The following is an 8381-nucleotide window of genomic DNA, read 5'->3' as shown; positions in this document are numbered from 1 at the left end:
CGATGCGATTATCTGAGAACAAAGCCCCATAAAAAAACTATTTCAACCAGCACAAGCGTAACATCACAAACTGCATTAAAATAAATAGTTTACCTTTGATGATCTTCCTCTGTTTGCAATCCCAATGCTCATTGTTACACAACGAATGGTCTTTTGTTTGATAAAATCGATTTTTATAGCCTAACACAAAACATTTTGTGTACCGCTTGTGTTGTGAATTCCGTCTCATTCCATTTTCAACGACACATTCGATGTAAATACACACACTAAATGTGACTTTTCCAGTCATGTTTGGTTTCATTACAATCAACTGGTTTGTTTGTAACACAACCAAACCTGATGGGTCATTTCGCGGGACGTATTGACTGAAAGAAACTGATTTGAAGACAACAAGTAATGACATCATTGTGCACCAATGATATGACCGCTGTTTCGTTGATTGACTGTATTTTAACCCAATGACCACTGATCGTCTTGAAATCTAGCTGGGTAGATAGCCAATGAGCTGAGGTAAACGGCAATATGTAATGTTTATGTGTTGGAAGACCAACCCATGTAGTAAACTCCGGCGTAAAGAGGTTAATTCGCCATTGAAGATTCATACTGGAAGGAGCCACGCATGTTACGCACAGCATTGTTTTGGTAAAGCGCATCTTCAGCTGTATATATATCAATCAGTATGGCGACTAAGTCAGGGAAAACTAAATCTAAGTCTAGATATACAGATGTACACACAATTTTAGAAGAAATTGATCGGAAAAGTGAGACAGAGATTGTTGGAGGACGATTCATTTAGCGATTCCCAAATGGAGGAATATTTTTTGAACGGAGAGGACATCGTTTTGGACTGATAAGTTCTTCTCATGCTAATGCCGTTGTTTGAAATTAATAATATAAAATATTATTTGTGATTTTTTAAAATTTTAGTAGCAATATATAAAAATGTAATGTAATGAAATGTGAGATGCGTGTGTCTGCCGCCCCACCCCACCCCCACATGAAATAGCCTATTTGAGGCTGTTGAGGGGAGGGCAGGCCCACAACAATGGCCAATGTGAAATGGAGACAGTAAATACAGCTGGTCTGTTGTAATATAATAAAGAGTAGATCTAGCTGGTCTGTCATAATATAATAGAGACAGTAGATCTAGCTGAAATGTCATAATATAATAGAGACAGTAGATCTTGCTGGTCTGTCATAATATAAATGAGAGAGTAGATCTAGCTGGCCTGTCATAATATATTCAACCATATGTTCCCTGTACTCTCTCTCTATATATATATCTATATATATCTGTTTATTATACCTGTTGATACAGGGCTCATATGTGAAACTATTCTAACTGAACATTTTCTTTCACAGTGACACTGACTCTGAATGGGAGCCCCCAGTGCCAAGGTGTCCATCCCCCACTGAAGCTGGTTCATCCAGCTCCTGCCACAAGTGGTGTTCATCTGCACACATTTATTTCTGCAGGCATGGATGTGCCTCAGGGCCAAAAGGACACAGCATGGAGGCGTCGCTGTGTCCTTTGCAAAATGAAGTCCCCCATCACCTGCACCACATGCTTGGTGACCCTCTGCTTTACAGCAGAAAGAGACTGCTATGACACCTGGCATCAGCAGCACAATATTGTGTAGAGGACTGAGGGTCTTCCAAATATTGAAAGTGTTATTTTGTAAATGTATCTATATTTTTTTCATGTTTTTTCTCCATTTTAAATGGAACTGTAACTAAGTAAACTTATACTCTGTTTTATTATATCTGATTAACAATATGAGTTCATAAGAAGGGATTGTGTGACACGGACAAGGAGTAATTCAAGTTAATGAACACCATTCCAACGAGGCAGAAAGGAATGAGTTGTGGATTAAGTAAGCAGATAAGGTAGTTCAGCCTATGGTTGAACTGACAAAACTTAGCTCTGGGGTGTTTTAGATAAGACAGTGAGTGCATTCCTAGGTTTTCTGTTAATTAGAACTGTCAGCTAAGTGGTGATCAATAATGTTGAGGGGTCAAAAGTTGATTCAGTTATGTTGTGTGACCTGTGAGTGTGTTAGTGAGTTGGAATGAACTTTTAAACTCACTTAATTCTAGGTCGGGAGAAGGGGATTCATTCTAGAAGCAATGAAATGATGTCATGTTATTGTATATAAACTGTTGCTCGTGGTAACGTGGCAGCGCGCTCCGAGAATAAATTCTGTTACCTATTATTGTGCAAACAAGAATCTTACAAATTCTCATAAAATAGATTAAAGGAATTCAATTAATGAAAACATATTGGAGTAACTAAATTACAGTAACAGTGTTAGAATACCATTTTGGTATTTTGTATATAGTTATTAGATTCAAAATGTATAACTTCACCAATTTGGCCACTTGGGGACATTTGGGCTACTTGTGTGGGACACCTGGGTGACTTCATGATAAATGTCATGTAAGCACACTCATTTTGGAAGTTATCATTCTGAAACTTTGCACTTTGCAAGTACTGTTGCCCTCTTATGTTTTTCACTGAAATTGTCCCAATCATCCTATCTGAATGTTTGTTTTGTCTTGTTCATTTTAAAGATGATGATACAACAATAAAAATGAAAAAACATATATTTTTTTTCATTGTATTATCTAAACCAGATCTATTGTGTTATATTCTACTACATTCAATTCACATTTACACAAACTTCAGAGTGTTTTCTTTCAAATGAAACCAAGAATTTGCATATCGTTGGTTCTGGGCCTGAGCTACAGGCAGTTAGTTTTGGCGGAAATTCAGGCGGAAATTGAAAAAACTAGGGGGGTAGCTGTAAGAGGTTATTAACAGAGAGTTTGGTACATTCAACATGTCAATACTACAAAAACAAGTAGTGATGAAGTCAACCTCTACTTTGAGCCATGAGCGATTGACATTATTAATGTTAGCTCTCCATGTACATTTAAGGGCCAGCCATGCTGCCCTGTTCTGAGCCCATTGTCATTTTCCTAAGTCCCTCTTTGTGGCACCTGACCACACGCCTAACCCTAACCCTAACATAGGGCCTTTAGGACCTTGCCTTGTTGGTAGTGTTGTTAAAAAGGCAGAGCAACGCTTTATTATGAACAGACTTCTCCCCATTTTAGCTACTGTTTCATCAACATGTTTCGCCCATGACAATCCAAGGTTACTCCAAGCAGTTTAATCACCTCAACTTGCTAAATTTCCACATTATTCATTACAAGATTTAGTTGAGGTTTGGGATTTAGTGAATGATTTGTCCAAAATAGAATGCTTTAAGTTTTTTGAAATATTTAGGAGTAACTTATTTCTTGCAACCCATTCTGAAACTGACTGCAGCTCTATGTTAAGTGTTGCAGTGATTTCACTCGCTGTAGTAGCTGACGTCTATTGTGTTGAGTCATCCACATTAGGTAATTAGTAAAGATTGAAAAAATTAAGTGGCCTAGACTGCTGCCCCGGGGGAATGCCTAATTCTAACTGGATTATATTGGAGAGGCTTCCATTAAAGAACACCCTCTGTGTTCTGTTAGACAGGTAAACTCTTTATCCACAATATAGCCAGGGGGTGTAAAGCCATAACGCATTCATTTTTCCAGCAGCAGACTATGATCTATAATGTCAAAAGCCGCACGGAAGTCTAACAAGTCCCACAATATTTTTATCATCAATTTCTCTCAGCCAATCATCAGTCATTTGTGTAAATGTTGAATGCCCTTCCCTAGAAGTGTGCTGAAAGTCCATTGTCAATTTGTTTACAGTAAAATAGCATTGTTTCTGGTTAAACACCATTTAAAAAATATATACGGTATGTTTACCCCTTTTTCTACCCAATTTCGTGGTATCCAATTGGTAGTTACAGTCTTGTCCGATCGCTGCAACTCCCGGTACGGACTTGGGAGAGGCGAAGGTCAAGAGCCGTGCGCCCCCGAAACACAACCCAACCAACTGCTTCTTGACACAATGCCCGCTTAACCTGGTAGCCAGCCGCACCAATGTGTTGGAGGAAATATCGTACACCTGGCGACCATTTCAGCGTGCATGCACCCGCCCGTCACAGGAGTCGCTAGAGCGCGATGGGACAAGGGCATCCCGGCCGGCCAAACTCTCCCCTAACCCAGACGATGCTGGGCCAATTGTGGGTCTCCTTGGAGGCCCCCAAACACAAATCTTTCCAAAATATTACTAAGGGTTGGTAATAGGCTGATTGGTCGGCTATTTGAGCCAGTAAAGAGGGCTTTACTGTTCTTGGGTAGCGGAATCACTTTTGCTTCCCTCCACACTTTCTTGCAGGCTTAGACTGAAGATAAGGCAAATATGAGTGGAAATATCGTCCAATATTATCCTCAGTAATTCTCCATCCAAGTTGTCAGACCCCGGTGGCTTGTCATTGTTGATAGACAACAATAATATTTTCAACGCTACCACACAAAATTACAATGCATGTCTTTCTTAATTTAGTCAGTTATTCTTGGATGTGCAGGGTCGACGTTTGTTGCTGGCATGTCATCGCTAAATTAGCTATTCTTGCCAATGAAAAAATCATTACAGTAGTTAGCAATATTAGTGGGTTTTGTGATGAATGAGCCATCTGATTCAATTGCCTTTTTACCCAAAATGTAATTTAAGGTGCTCCAAAGCTTTTTACTATCATTCATTATATAATTTATCTTTGTTTCATAGTAAAGTTTATTTTTATTCAGTTTAGTCACATGATTTCTCAATTTGCAGTACATTTGCCAATCGGTTGTGCAGCCAGACTTATATGCCATTCCAACCACAATTTGTTTTAATTCCTCATCCATCCACAGGGATTTAATTTTTTTACAGTCATTTTTTTAATGGTTGCAGTCATTTTCTTATTAGGAGCTGGAATAAGCCATTTCATAAATGTGTCAAGTGCAGCATCTGGTCATTACACACCACAGACCAGCAAATATTCTTAACATCATCAACATAGGAATCACTACAAAAATGTGCGTATGACATCTATTACACTATATTAGGCCCAGCCTTTGGAACTTTGTTTTTTCTAGATATGGCTTCTATATTGTGATCACTACATCCGATGGATTTGGATACTGCTTTAAAGCAGATTTCTGCAGCATTAGTAAAGATGAAATCAATATATGTAGATGACTTCATTCCTGCGCTGTTTGTAACTACCCTAGTAGGTTGTCTGATAACCTGAAACAGGTTGCAGGCACTGGTTCAATTTGGAATATTTTTCTTGTGTGTGCAGCTTGATGAAAGCCAGTCAATATTTAGGTCACTCAGAAAATATACCTCTCTCGTCCAGTCAACCAAAAAAGCAAGGCAACTCAGGCATTCTTGAAAGTCATGAAAATCCTTGTTCTGCAAAGAAACAATTCTTTTCGTTGAACATTTTGATTAAACATTAAATGAGTCGTGGAGATGTATAGTTACGTGATGACATCATACCTTCAAAATGATTTGAAAAACACTGTTTCCATCAGAATTTGTCACTTTAAAGAAAGTTAGATCAATCCCTGTTGAACAGAAAAAATCTTTAGAACATTTCTCCTTATAGCTGCCATTTCCATTGCAATATTGTTGATGCTTTGCAACATGGCTTTAAAAAAAATAAACTTGGGTCAATGGAAACCTGCCTAGTAGTGTTGCTGAACTAAAACAGACACGTGAATTGTATTTGCTGGGTCAACAACTCTTGAAATAGTAAGTGTGTTGTGAATTAGTCTTACATCACTTCCCTATAACACCATTACCTATGACACCACATCATCCTCTCTGCTGTTTAAGAGGGGTTTGGGGAGAGAGGAAGATGCATTTATTTTGTCAGCCCGAGGCTTCCATTATATATAGTCACAAATGAAAGTCTACACCCTGACCGTAGATTGCCTTGTATGTTTCTATTTTTCGTTTGGTCAGGGTGTGATGTGGGTGGGTATTCTATGTTGTATGTCTAGGTGTTGTGTTTCTATGTTTAGGCCTGGTATGGTTCCCAATCAGAGGCAGCTGGTTATTGTTGTCTCTGATTGAGAACCATACTTAGGCAGCCTGTTTTCCCACTATGGGTGTGGGTAGTTATTTTACGTTTCAGTGTTTTCACCATACGGGACTGTTTCGGTTTTCCTTTATTCTCTTGTTCATTTGAATTCAGTGTTCAGTTTATTAAAGGTATCATGAACACGTACCACGCTGCGCTTTGGTCTACTCCTTCTTCCACCAACGAAAACCGTTACACACCCCCCATTTTGCTGCCTTAATTTGATCTAAAAAGGGATTAAAATATATATTTTCCCCACCAATCTACACAACCTAGTCCTAATTTTCAAAGTGAAAGAAAAATATGATTTTTTTCCCCTAAAAACACGTGGATGCATTGATTGCATATGTCTTCACACCCTAAAGTTAATCCTTGATGGAAGCACTTTTTGGCACCCATTACAGCTGTGAATCATTTTGAATAAGATTGTACAAACCTTGCATAACTCTTAGGGCAACATGTATCCATTGTTCTTGTTAAAATTGCTCAAGCTCTGTCAATTTGGTTGGGAATCATTTATCGACAGAAATATTCAAATCTTGTCTGACTTTTTCATGCAGATTTAAGTCAGGACTGAAACTTGACAATTCAAGAACACTCAACACCTCTTGGAAAGCCATTCTGGTGTGTCTTTGGCATTAAAATGTGTCTAATTGTCCCGCGGAAAAATACAACTCTGTTGCTGGGTTAGGTTTTCAGAAGACTGAGGCAGATTTTCTTTTAACTTTAGCTACTGCACCAGCCAAAGTGGTCTTTGCCTCTTTTGACCTTTTCTAAAGGAAACTCTGCCCTTTTCCATCTCTACGGTGAAGCATAGTGGTGGCAGCATCATGCTGTGGGGATGTTTTTTCCTTGTTCTTGGTGACCTTCAATGCTGCAGAAATGTTTTGGTACCCTTCCCCAGATCTGTGCCTCGACACAATCCTGTCTTGGAGCTCTCGGACAATTCCTTCAACCTCATGGCTTTGTTTTTGCTCTGACATGCACTGTCAACTGTGGGACCTTGTATAGACAGATGTGTGCCTTTCCAAATCATGTCCAATCAATTGACCACAATTCGACTCCAATAAAGTTGTAGAAACATCACAAGGATGATCAATGGAAACGGGATGCACCTGAGCTCAATTTCGAGTCTCATAGAAAAGGGTCTGAATACTTATGTAAATAAGATATTTCCATTTCCATTTTTTTTTTTTTTTAAATAAATTAGCAAAAATAAACATGTTTTTGCTTTGTCATTATGGGGTATTGTGTGTAGAGTGATGAGTAAAAAAAAAGTATTTAATACATTTTAGAATACGTCTGTAACATAACAAAATGTGGGAAAAGTCAAGGGGTCTGAATACTTTCCGAATGCACTGTAATTTAGGTTGGCATTCTCTTATTTTAGTGGGCTAATTCGGTAGATGGAATGCCACGTGCAGGGGTACGAGTTAATTGATGTAGATACTTTTGGTCATGTAGTGTATGTGGACACCTGCTCGTCAAACATCTCATTCCAAAATCATGAGCATTTATATGGAGTTTAGTCCCCCCTTTTCTGTTATAACAGCCTCCACTCTTCTGGGAAGGCTTTCCACTAGATGTTGGAACATTGCAAAGGGGACTTCCATTCAGCCACAAGAGCACTAGTGAGTGTTGGTCGATTAGGCCTGGCTTGCAGTCGGCGTTCCAATTCATCCCAAAGGTGTTCGATGGAGTTGAGGTCAGGACTCTGTGCTGGCCAGTCAAGCTCTTCCACACCGATCTCAACAAATAATTTATGTACAGACCTCACTTTGTACACAAACTGAATCACAGAATTGTCTAGAATGTCATTGACAAATCAAATCAAACTGTATTTGTCACATGCGTTGAAAACTACAAGTGTAGACCTTACCGTGAAATGCTTACTTACAAAGCCCTTAACCAACAGTGCAGTTCAAAAAGAGTTAAGGTTTTGTCGTGCCCTCTTCATGACTGTCCTCGTGTGTTTGGACCATGATAGTTCGTTGGTGATGTGGACACCAAGGAACTTGAAACTCTCGACCTGCTCCACTACAGCCCCGTCATTGTTAATGGGGGCCTGTTCGGCCTGCCTTTTCCTGTGGTCCACAATCATCTCCTTGGTCTTGCTCACATTGAGGGAGAGGTTGTTGTCCTTGCACCACACGGCCAGGTCTCTGACCTCCTCCCTATAGGCTGTCTCGTTTTTGTCGGTGATCAGGTCTACCACTGTTGTGTCGGCAAACTTAATGGTGTTGGAGTCGTGCTTGGCCGTGCAGTCATGAGTGAACAGGGAGTACAGGAGGGGACTGAGCACGCATCCCTGAGGGGACTCTGTGTTGAGGATCAGCGTGGCGGATGTGTTCTTACCTACCC

The sequence above is a fragment of the Oncorhynchus nerka genome, linkage group LG17 (assembly GCF_034236695.1).
Source record: "Oncorhynchus nerka isolate Pitt River linkage group LG17, Oner_Uvic_2.0, whole genome shotgun sequence".
NCBI lineage: Eukaryota > Metazoa > Chordata > Actinopteri > Salmoniformes > Salmonidae > Oncorhynchus > Oncorhynchus nerka.
This window is presented reverse-complemented; position numbering follows the sequence as displayed.